Here is a 12,619-nt window from a genome sequence, read left to right on the forward strand (position 1 = left end):
CTGGTCCGGCTGCTGAACTATCGAGACCGAGATATGATCTTGGCTGCGGCCAGAAAACATGCGGAGTTGCCATATGAAAATACCAAAGTGATGCTGTTCCCGGATTTCTCTGCTGAGGTACAGAGACGCCGCAGATCCTTCAATGATGTGAGACGTTGCCTAAGGGAGCGGAACATTAAGTACAGTATGCTGTACCCCAGCCGACTGAGGGTGGCCCATCAGGGTACAGTGCGCTTCTTCGAGACCCCTTTGGATGCAAGTGACTGGATCGACACCCTGGGTGCTGCTGCCTGATCGATGCCTACTCCTTGGGTCCTCTCAGCTGTGTGATGTCCTGGATGTGGTAGCATGGTTCCTGTGCTGACTCCTGTATTTACCTATCCTTCCTTTTGTCTACCCTCTGTTTCTCCTGGATTGTTCCTCCTGGACCATGGGAACTTGCCCCTGCACGCCTGTGGGGGAGGGGCGCACATATATCCTCCTTTAGCCCTTGTGCCATTACTAACTCATCACGGAGCTCGGGTGGACTATGGTTTTGCTTTTATTTCCTCTTTAACCCTTTTTTTTTTTTTGCCCTATACTCTGCTTTGTGCTACTGACTATTAGCATTTGGCCAGACTACTACGGACCCACCTTTTCATTGTTCTGGGGTTTTTTTTTTTTTTTTCTCTTTTTTCTTTTTTCTTTTTGTGGTGTCTGGGGGTCCCCCGCCACGGCATTGACCGGTTGTGGCGCGGGTCCCTCCGGTGCCATGGCGGTGATTCCCACCACTGGACTCGCTCCCACGGTAGGCCCAGTTGGCTAGACGGCTGGTGCCTGATCGTGCTTTTTTTCTGAGTTTCGGGACTAAACTGGCTCCGGTCTCCCCCTTCCGTTTGATGGGGGTGCCGGGGTACGGTAGGGTAAGACTTATGTGTTGGGGGTGTTGTGCTCTCCCCGTTGGAGGGCTTACATTGTTTGTATGTGTTCTTGTTAGGTGCATGGGTTCGCTCTGCCTTGCTGCTCCCCAGGTGACTGTGACTGCATATGCTTCTTCTGGGGTGTCCGTTCTCATAACCTTCCATGATGGCATCACATAAATCTCCTACTTTTTCCGTGCTATCCTGGAACGTGCGGGGTCTTAATTCCAAATTTAAGCGGGCCTTGCTCTTTCAATATGTACAACGTTACAGTCCCTCCATACTGATCTTGCAAGAAACTCACCTGGTGGGCAGTAAGCTCCTGTCTTTGAAAAAGCCATGGGTGCAGAGGTCCTTTCATGCCTCCTACTCTACATATACCAGGGGTGTCTCCATTTTGATCTGAAAGACCTTGCCCTGTGTGGTGGAAGCGGTACACACTGACCCTTCTGGAGGATATGTTGTGCTGGTGCTCTCCATGTGGCAGCAGAGGTATGTGGTGGTGGGCATCTACGTGCCCCCGCCGTTCAAGGCTGAGGTCTTGTACACCATCCTGGAGAGGATTTCCGCTTACTGTCTGGCCAAGCTGCTTCTCCTGGGGGACTTCAACGCCATTCTCTCCCCGGACCTTGATAGGCCCGCGCCTCCCAAGGCCTTTTCCGGGGACCTACTCCACTGGTCCACGACTGCCGGGCTTCAGGAGATTTGGCGTTGGAAACACCCACAGGAGGAGGTTTACTCCTGCTTTTCTGCTACTCACAAGACGTCCTCCAGGATAGTCTATGGCTTCACTAACCCGTCCATGTTAACTGATGTGGAGGACGTTTCGTACCTTCCCAGCGGTTTGTCGGACCATAGCCACCTGCAGGTCGTCATCCGGGTGGGGTGGGACCGTAGCAGCTCCATGTGGTGTCTCGGGGCTCAGTGGATAGACCAACCCGAGATAGTGGCTCAGACCCCGTCCGTAATTTGGGAATACTGGAACATTAATGCGGGTACATCCTCTCCCGGTGTGGTGTGGGATACTTTCAAGGCAGTTACTAGGGGCCATTTTATCTCGGCTATTAAGGTGGTTAGGGTGCAGCAGGTGGCGGCGGTGTCTGCCCTGGAGGTGGCGGTCGAGGAGGCTTCTGGCCGCTATGCTCGGGACCCCTCGGCCATCAACTTCGAAGAGATGCAGTCGACCAAGCGGGATTTGCTTCTCCACCTGTCTGAGGTTACCAGGCTGTCCATGGGCTCGCTGCCTCCCTCTATGGCGGAGGCTCACATTATCCTGATTCATAAACCTCCGAAGGAACCTAAGCTGTGCGCTTCTTACCGACCGATAGCACTACTTAACAACGATCTCAAAATTCTTACGAAAATACTTGCCTCCAGACTCCGCCCCTCCTTGGTCGATCAGGACCAGACGGGGTTTATGGCCCATAGGTCCACTGATGTCAATCTGCATAGGTTTTTTACCAATTTACAAACACAGCACTTGAACTCCGGTACGAGGGTGGTCGCCTCTCTAGACATAGAGAAGGCCTTTGATTCCGTGGAATGGCTCTTTTTATGGGAGGTCCTCAGGCGGATAGGGTTCCCTCTCCTGTTCATCAGGTGGCTACAGACTATCTACAGGTCCCCGGTGGCGGCCATTCGGTTGGGGACTATCCCCCTCATTCCCGTTGTCCAGAGGCACGCGGCAGGGCTGTCCTCTCTCTCCGGCCCTGTTTGCTATCGCCATGGAACCACTGGCCGAGGCGCTCCGGACCTCACCGGAGGTTCAGGGGCTGCGGGTGGCGTGGCTGGAGGAGAGGGTGGCGCTGTACGCAGACGACCTCCTCCTGTTTTTGCAGGATGTGGGTCCCTCACTTAGGGGAGCGCTGACCATAATTGATGATTTCTCCAGGGTGACGGGTTTGACGGTGAATTGGACAAAATCCCAGTTGCTCGCGATCGACGGGGAGGCCAGGAGTAGCGCCCCGTCGGATCTCTTGCTACAGTGGGTTGATAGTTTCATGTACTTAGGTGTGAGAGTATCCAAAGATCCCACTGAGTTCATATCCCTCAATCTAGACCCGGTGGTGTGGGACATTCGGGCCAAACTGAAGGCATGGGAGAACCTTCCCCTCTCCCTACTGGGCCGCATAAACCTAGTGAAAATGAAGATCCTCCCTAAATTGACCTACCTCTTTCGCCACTCGCCCCAGTGGATCCCTAAATCTTTTTTTACCAACTTGAACAAGATCTCTTCCTCCTTTCTATGGGGCTCCCGTCCCCCCCGATACAAATTTTCCATACTGATGAGACCTCAGTCTCAAGGGGGCCTGGCCTTCCCAGACTGCCAAAAGTACTTCTTGGCTTCCCAATTGGTTACCGCGGTATGGTGGTTATCTCCTGATGCTTCCAATTCCTCAGTGGTGACGGAGGCGGCGGTGTTGGGGTCCGTAGAGGCGTTGTCACATCTGCTATTCAGGGGCCCCAAGGCTCCGTATGCCTTGACCTCTTCCATGCGGACAACGCTCAGAGCCTGGAGTCAGGGCCTGGTATTAGAGGCGTACCCGGGCACCGCGGTCTCCCCTAGTGCGTCACTGTGGATTAATCCTACCCTACCACATTTATACAATATCCCTGAACCAGCGGCTTGGACCAAATTTGGTATTAAAAAGATCTCGGATCTGTCCACGGACCTCTCCCTTCCCACGTTCCAAAGTCTCATAGATTCCCACGGGGTACCATCATCATACTTATTCCGCTACCTGCAGTTGTCCCATGCCTTCAGGGCCCAGTTCCCACCTGGGGGGGTGTGGGCGGTGCAGTCGGACCTGGAGCGGGTCCTCCATTTTGGCTGCTCCGGTCGTGCCGCCTCCGTCCTGCATGCCCATCTCCTTCGGGTGTTCTCTCCGGAGCTCTCGGGCCTCCAGGACCAGTGGAAACGGGACGTCCCGGACATGGACGAGGAGGACTGGCGGCAGGTATTAGATTCCCCCTTTAAGATCCTGATCTCCATCAGAGATCGCATGGTCCAATACAAAATTGCTCACAGGGCATACCTCACCCCTCATCGCCTAAACAAGATACACGATTCCCACTCCCCGGAGTGCTGGCGGTGCGGCCGCACTCCCGGGGATTTTATCCACATCTTCTGGACCTGCCCGGATCTGGCAGACTATTGGTCGCGCATATTTGCAGCCGCGAATGGCGTTCTGCGGGTTTCGCTCGACCCCTCACCTAAAATAGCTCTCCTGGGTCTCTTGGATGACCTGCTGCCTAGGGTAGCAGATCGCACCCTTATGGGTCTCCTCTTTTTCTTTGCTAGGAAGAATATAGTGCTCCACTGGAGACAGCGGTCCCCCCCCCTTGCTGCAGCGGTGGAGGGCACTGGTGGACTCGGTGATACCGCTGTACAGAGACACTTACTTTCATAGGAGATGCCCCAAGAAGCATGACAGAGTCTGGGCCAGATGGTTGGCAGACTCTTCCATACCATTGCTGACTGCCTGCCTGGGTGGGGGTGGCCCAAGGGTCACCTAGTCACAAACTTGGACTTGGATGAGCTACCACTCCGGTTACAATCTCTGAGCGGTACAGTTTATTGATATGTTGTTGCATTTTGATGTCAATATTGTTTCGCCCCTGCGTGGGCACCTCGTGCTCTTGAATGTTCTTCCTGTTGGTGGTCACCTGTAGTAGGCCTGTTGATGAACCATTTGCACCTATTGTTTGTATGTTGTTGTTTACGTTGAAACAATAAAAAAGATTTAAAAAAAAAAAAAATGCAACCGACCAAGTATAGCGGTATTCCCGAGTGTGGCTCAGGGTTAAATTTCAGTGCCAAAAGCGGTAACCCCGAGCCACACTCCGGGTACCGCCAGAAGCATCGCTGGATCCTGAAAGAGGGGTTACTTACCATTTCCCCAGGATCCAGCGATGTATTCGGGCAGTGTGCGGTGGTGGATCTTCCTCCCGATGCTCTGTGTGCCCCGGCTTCAGTCTCCTTCAATGTGACGTTCACATGGGGGTGGAACCGGTGGCAAATTCAAAAAGTTAAAAGCACAAACACACTGATACACTGTAATCCTATTGGATTACATTACTAAAATAAAATAAATTGACCTTAGATTGCCCCCCAGTGCTTTCTCCATTGCCCTTCCTGCATTTTTCCTGTACTTTGTGTCTGGATACTGCAGAGCAACTATGGCATCAAAAAAGCGTGCCGCCACCTCAAAAGTGGTATATGACCTGCTGGAGAACAGCAACAGCGATACAGAATCGCTTGCAGAATGGAGTGATAGCGATTCGTGGGGAAGTTCGTCATCGGACACAGAAAGCGATTTCAGCGATGATCTTGCGACTGTGCCCAGCGATGTGCTCAATCGACTGCGGTACGGAGCACGTAGCGCCCCCAAGGTTCCCGTTTACTGGAGCACCTGGTATCAAAGTGGATGTTGAGGATGACAACCCCTTGGCATGCCTCCAACTCTTTTTGACCGATGAGGTTGTGTAAACAAATCAGTACCAGGAGCAACAAGCTGCAGCACATCTGAGGTTTTCAAGTAGCAGGATGTGGGAACCAGTGACCAAAGAGGACATTTGGAAGTTTCTGGGCCTAATTATTCTGCAGGGAGTGGTGGGGAAATCCCTGCAGAAGCGGTATTGGACCACCAACGAATTACTGGCCACTCCTTTTTTTGGCACGGTCATGTCGGAATACAAATTTTCGCTCATTATGAAATATTTGCACTTTACAAATAATGACGAATTTGACGAGACTTCTCATCCAGCTCCAAAACTCAAAAAGATTTGGGATGTTTATCAAATCAATTTGAAAAATTTCCAGCAGTCCTATGTGCCAGATAGAGACATTTGTATAGACAAAAGTCTAATGGCCAACATAGGAAGACTCAGCTGGATACAGTATATTGCGTCCAAGAGAGCACACTTTGGCATAAAGTCATTCATGATATGTGAATCCAGCTCTGGATACATTTGGAATTTGGTCCTTTAAACCAGGAAAGGAACCAAATTCAACAAAAGATTCAGCAGCTATGGAATGGAAACCTCTTCAGTTCTTACGCTGATGGAGCCATTGCTGAATCAGGGGCACTGTGTCACCACAGACAATTTTTATACATCCCCAGAACTCTATGAGCTCCTTCTTCAAAACAAGACGGATGTGTATGGGACCGTTAGAGCTAACCGGCGTGACATGCCCCCAACCTTTGCCAACAAAAAGCTCAAGGCAGGAGAAATAGTTGCCTGGCAAAAAGGAAAAATTATGGCACTGAGATGGCGCGGCAAAAAAGATGTGTGCCTGATGAGTACCATTCACAACACCTCTACTCTCATGGTACACACAAAAGGTGGAAAAGATGTAATGAAACCACAACTGGTGATGGATTACAACAACACCATGGGAGGTGTGGACAGAGCTGACCAGCCCATGACTTTTTATCCAGCAATGAAGAAACAACAAAAAAAATATTATAAAAAAATATTCAGGCATCTTCTTGAACAGTGTTTGTGGACACTCCTAAAAAAGAAGAGTGACAGGCCTGTGGTTCATGTGGACTTTGTTTGTAAAGTTGCCAAACTGATATTTCTCAGGCACCAAACACCAACGGCTGTAAATAGATCCGGACGCCGTGCTGCTGGTGTTGTGAACCCCGAACGCCTGACTGGTCGTCACTTTATGGACCACATTCCACCAATGGAAAAGAAGCCTGCACCCACAAGGATGTGTGTGGTTTGCTGTTCCAAACGTGACGACACTGGAAGGAAAATCCGTAAAGAAACGCGGTACTATTGTCCTGATTGTGACGTTGGACTTTGTTCTGTACCCTGTTTTAAAATTTTCCATATCCGGGACGTTTACTGAATATGACAACTAATATTGCATCCTTGTTTGGCCAAAAAAAAATTTCAGTCTTTTTGATTACATTATTTACTATAATTTATTGAATAAAAAGTATTATTAATATTATATTATTATTTGTTATTATTTTATAGTTATTTATTATATTATATTTTATGATTTTGTGTTTCAAAATTTATCATACCCGAGATGTTATAAATAAGAACGCACAGTAAAAAAAAATCATATATAAATAGTTGGTTTGGGCTGCTCATCCTTAAGAATTACATGCAAAATAATGGTACCGCTTTCAGCACCTAAAATCTGAAATAATCATACCGCCAGGAAGGTTAAAGTATATGCCTTCAGTTATCCATAGCAGGTAAATTATTTCCTCGCTATTGTTCAGATCGCGGAACAGAGGGGGATTGGGGGTCCCAAATTTTATATGGTATTATCAGGCGGCCCAACTGGCACAGATATCGGTGATCTTCTCTTGCGCGGAAAAACCTGATTGGGTGCACATGGAACGCCAGGCGGTGCCGCTGTATACCATTGATTTCCTTATGTGGGGATCTCCCCAAATACAGACCGGCCATTTTAGCCCCAACACTCTCACATTCCTTAGCTCTCTGGGACAGGCTTAAGGGTAAATCCGAACTCACTTCTTCCTTACGCCCACTCTCACTCCTCTTCCAAAACCGCAGCTTCCCTCTGGGTCTAAATATCATTGAATTCAAATGGTGGCTAGACAAAGGATTATACAGGATAGGCCACTTTTTCACCCCCTCGGGACCCGTCTCTCTTTCCTACTGTAGAAGCAAACTCAATATGCCTAATTCTGAACTCTTCAGGTTTCACCAAATTACACATTTCTTACATTCCATATGGAAATCTAAGCCATTGCCTCCCACGGCTACGGCCTATGAGGTGTGGTGTTGCTTAGCCATGGAGCAGAGGGGTGGGATCTCTGCTATTTACGGGGCACTTTCCGGGAGTGGCCCCAAGCCGAGCTATGCTCTGGCTTGGGAGAAGGACTTATCTCTACAACGGGAATGTGGTTGTATTATCCTGATCGGACGTCATATGACGGCGCTCAGAGCAGCGATCGGTGATGCGAGGTGTCAGTCTGACTACCTGCATCTCCGATCTCGGTAAAGAGCCTACTGACGTAGGCTCTTTACCATGTGACCCGCCGTGTCCAATCACGGCTGGTCACATAGTAAACAGGAAGAGCCATTGATCGGCTTTCCTCAGTACATGCCTGACAGACATGAGTAGAGGAGCGCCGATCGGTGGCTCCCCAGACAGGGGGGGGGGGGTCGGCACTGGTAATCAAATCATTGATTACCAGTGCAGACCCTCGGGGGGAGGTGCCACTAGAACCACCAGGGACGCCCACCCATGACCCCAGGGATGCCCAATATGGCCACCAGGGATGGCAATCGGAGCCCCCCATTGCCCTCCCCATCAGTGCTGCCCGCCAGTGCCCTCCCTATTAGTGCTGCCCACCAGTGCCCATCATTGCCATCTATCATTGTCACCCACCAGTGCCCATTATTGCCCACCAGTGCCGCCTATCAGTGCCCATTAGTGCCCATCAGTGCCGCCTGTCAGTGCCACCTATCAGTGCCCATCAGTGCCCACCAGTGTCGCCTATCAGTGCCCATTAGTGCCCATCAGTGCCACCTATCAGTGCCCATCAGTGCCATCTATCAGTGCCCATCAATTACGCCTATCAGTGCCCAACAGTGCTGCATATCAGTGCTACCTATCAGTGCCACGTATCAGTGCCTATCAGTGCCACCTATCAGTGCCGCCTATCAGTGCCACTCCATCAGTGCCACCCCATCAGTGCCTCCTCATCAATGCCTGTCAGTGCAGTCTCATCAGTGCAGGAAAAAACATATTTATTTACAAAATTGTATAACATAAACAAAAAACTTTTTTTTTTCAAACTTTTCGGTCTTATTTTTTTATTTGTTTAGCAAAAAAGAAAAAACCTTGCGGTGATCAAATACCAACAAAAGAAAGCTCTATTTGTGGGGGGAAAATTACATAAATTTGGTTTAGGTACAGTGTTGCATGACCGCGCAATTGTCATTCAAAATGCAACAGCGCTAAAAGGTGAAAATTGGCCTGGGCAGGAAGGGGGTGAAAGTGCCCTGTATTGAGGTGGTTAATAGAAGCAAGTCTGAAAGTCTTAACCAGATGGTACCTTGTTCCGGAAAGGCTACACCGCTGTTTTCCCTCGTCCTCGCCACTCTGCTTCAGGGGTTGTGCTCATAATGGCACCTTCCTGCACACATGGTGGGAGTGTCCGAAACTACGGGGATTCTGGAACAAGGTCTTTCATCTGATCCGCAAGGTTACTGGTATATCCGTACCTCAAACCCCTCCGATAGCCCTCTTAAACTTTGCTCCGAACAATGCCACCAAGGGTCAAAAAAGGTTGATCCATTTCATGCTTCTGGGGGTGAAATTGACTATAGCTAAAGCATGGAAGAGCCCTACGGTCTCATTCACCTTATTTAAAAGAAAAGTCTCCTGGATCATGACCCAAGAAAAACTATCTAGTAGTCTCCTGAATACGTACCAAAAATTTTAGACTATTTGGGAACCCTGGGCTGCCTATACTCACACCTCGCTTATCTATTGAGGGGTCTATCTCACACTATTAGTGGATCTTGGGACCTCCGGGGCCTATATGTATCCCACCCCTACTCTTCTCCCCCCTCTCTTTTCTTCTTCTTGTCCGTTATCCCGTTTGTCTTCTCTTACCCCCTGGTCTCTCTGCCCTTTCTCCACCCCTGTTGGTAGGTATCTACTTTTGTTAGGGTAACCATGCCAGGATTCTAGTTAATCCTGCTCTCCTACGGTCTCCCTTCTACAAGGACCTTTTTTCTGAAAATACTACATATGCTTCTCATCAGAGCACAGATGTTACTGCCCTCCTGATTTATGCTCCTCACCAGAGACCTTAGCAAATAACCTAAGTGGTCCTGACTCTCATCCGAACTGGCTTAACAATTTTGCATTCTGAACTCCCTCAGTCTGCTACTGATCACTTATTCGGGTGAGGTCTTTCCTGGCTCTCCGGGCGACAGATTGTGACCCCATGGGGGTTGCCTGGGGGTCAGGGGGGTCCCCCCTGACTGCATGATGTTCTACTTTTACTCACATTGCTCTTCCTCCATAGGAGCCTCTTTACCTGCATTGTTGTTTATGGCTGACATTTTTCACTCCACAGGTCAAAACTTAATAAAAATCTTTGAAAGTAAAAAAAAAAAAAAAATATTTCCTCAATATAAGATGGTAAGCCATAACATGAGGCCTCAAATGGGCATCAATAATTCTACTTGCATTCTTGGTAATACTGCCTCATCCCATGATAATTGGTCTCCCAACACAGAGACAGAGCTGTAACTGACAGCTCCGAGTCTACTAATAAAGATTGAGAGCCAGGAGGACCGGTTCTCAATTACATAATTGTAAAATTGGCTTTCACGGTGATTGGTAACTATACAGCCCCCTGTACTCTTTTTCCTCTTGAATTGATAAATGTACATTGAGGGAAAATTATCAAAACTGGGGCAGCCAGAATCTGGTGCAGCTGTGCATGGCAACCAATCAGCTTTTATTTTTCATTTTCAAAGCTTAACTGAGCAAGCTGAAGACAAAATCTGATTGGTTGCCATGCACAGCTGCTCCAGATTCTGAATGCACCAATTTTTTTTACATTTCCCCCCATGTATATTTTTCTCTTTTCTAGAGAAGAATATAAACAAAAATATGTCTGTGTAAAAAAAGTAAAATAAAATCAAGCAAAAAAAACAAAATCAGGGTTTTATCTAGCCCAGTGTCAGGGTCACACAGACCTATCCAGAGGTCCCAAATAAGGATGAGCTTCGAGTTTGAGTCGAAGGTAAGTTCGACTCGAACATCGCCAATTCGATCGTTCGTCAAATGATGAACAAATTTGAGTTTTCCATAATGCACTGTGCGCGTGCAGCACGTTATGTGATTGGCCAAAACATGCTTTGGCCAATCAAATGATCTCTGCCATGATTGAACTAAAGGAAGGCTGCCTTTAGCCAATCATGGCTCAGGGGCCAAGTACACATCTCACACTACATAAAGGCTGCTCGTGCAGCCGCAGCGTGTAGTGTCATTGTGCGGGCGATCAGACAGGAACAGGCAGGCAATTCAGGCAGGGAGAGAGTCGTTTTTTTTTTTTTGAGTCAGACAGAGCAAAGAGACATTCCTAGCAGTGTAGGGAGGGACAGGTTCCTGTGGGAGGTAGGGATAGATTGATTTCTTTACATCATATCAGACAATATAGCGCCAGTGAGTGAGTAGCAGTGTAGGGAGGGCCAAGGTTCCTGTGTGAGGTAGGGAGAGCTGTCTTTCTTTACATCAGTTACCAGTCGCAGTATTGTTCATCAGTCAGTTTCTGCAACATTCTAAACTATTCATAGACCTGTAGGAATAGAGATCACTGCAGAAATCAGCCACAGTAACCTTTGCTCAGTTGTGGATCTTTCAATAGCGGTCTCAGACCTGTAGGAATAGAGATCACTGCAGAAATCAGCCACAGTAACTTTTGCTCAGTTGTGGATCTTGCTATAGGCATCACAGACCTGTAGGAATAGAGATCACTGCAAAAATCAGTCACAGTATCCTTTGCTCAGTTGTGGATCTTGCGATAGGGATCACAGACCTATAGGAATAGAGAACACTGCAGAAATCAGCCACAGTAACCTTTGCTCAGTTGTGGATCTTTCTATAGGGGTCTCAGACCTGTAGGAATAGAGATTACTGCAGAAATCAGCAACAGTAACCTTTGCTCAGTTGTGGATCTTTCTATAGGGGTCTCAGACCTATAGGAATAGAGATCACTGCAGAAATCAGCCACAGTTACTTTTGCTCAGTTGGGGATCCTACTATAAGGATCACAGACCTGTAGGAATAGAGATAACTGCAGAAATCAGCCACAGTAACCTTTGCTCAACTGTGGATCTTGCTATAGGGATCACAGACCTGTAGGAATAGAGATCACTGCAGAAATCAGCCACAGTAACCTTTGCTCAGTTTGGATCTTTCTATAGGGATCACAGACCTGTCAGAATAGAGATCACTGCAGATATCAGCCATAGTAACCTTTGCTCAGTTGTGGATCATTCTATAGGGATCACAGACCTGTAGGAATAGAGATCACTGCAGATATCAGCCCCAGTAACCATTGCTAAGTTGTGAATCTTTCTATAGGGATCACAGATCATCCATCTATAGGATTATAGATTAAATCAGATATCAGTGAGACTATTGATAATCAGTCACTTGCGTACATCTATAACCACCACAGCTCATCTATAGGGCTATCAATTACATCATATCAGGTCATTGAGTATCTATTGGTCAGTTGTGTATACCCTATATTGATCTGTATCAACATCATGTCCGAAAGGCTGACAAGGAGAGGCCGACGCTCACAGGCCACAAAAAGAGGGCAAGCAGCCTCTGTGTCCATTGTCAAAAGTGGTGGTCACAGTCGACATAGTGCATCCTCTGCAGGCGGGGCACGCCCATCCTTTATTTCCGGTGCTGCCTGTGCTATTCATCCACAACACGTGGAAGAGTTGGTGGAGTGGATCAATAAGCCATCCTCATCCTCCTCTTCTTCTGACACCCACACTCCCAGTAGTTTGCCTTCCTCCGCAGCTGCCAAAGCGGCCCAATCCACAGGCTCCTTCTCCACAGCTACTCCTTCAGTTGCCCCACCATCATGCACGGAGGAGTAACCTGAACTATTCGATCATAGTGTCAGTGAGATGCTCCTGGAGGATGCGCAGCAATTTTAAAGCTGTGATGTTGGTTGCCAGGT

Source organism: Pelophylax lessonae (assembly GCF_965119305.1).
Source record: "Pelophylax lessonae genome assembly, chromosome: 4".
Lineage (NCBI taxonomy): Eukaryota > Metazoa > Chordata > Amphibia > Anura > Ranidae > Pelophylax > Pelophylax lessonae.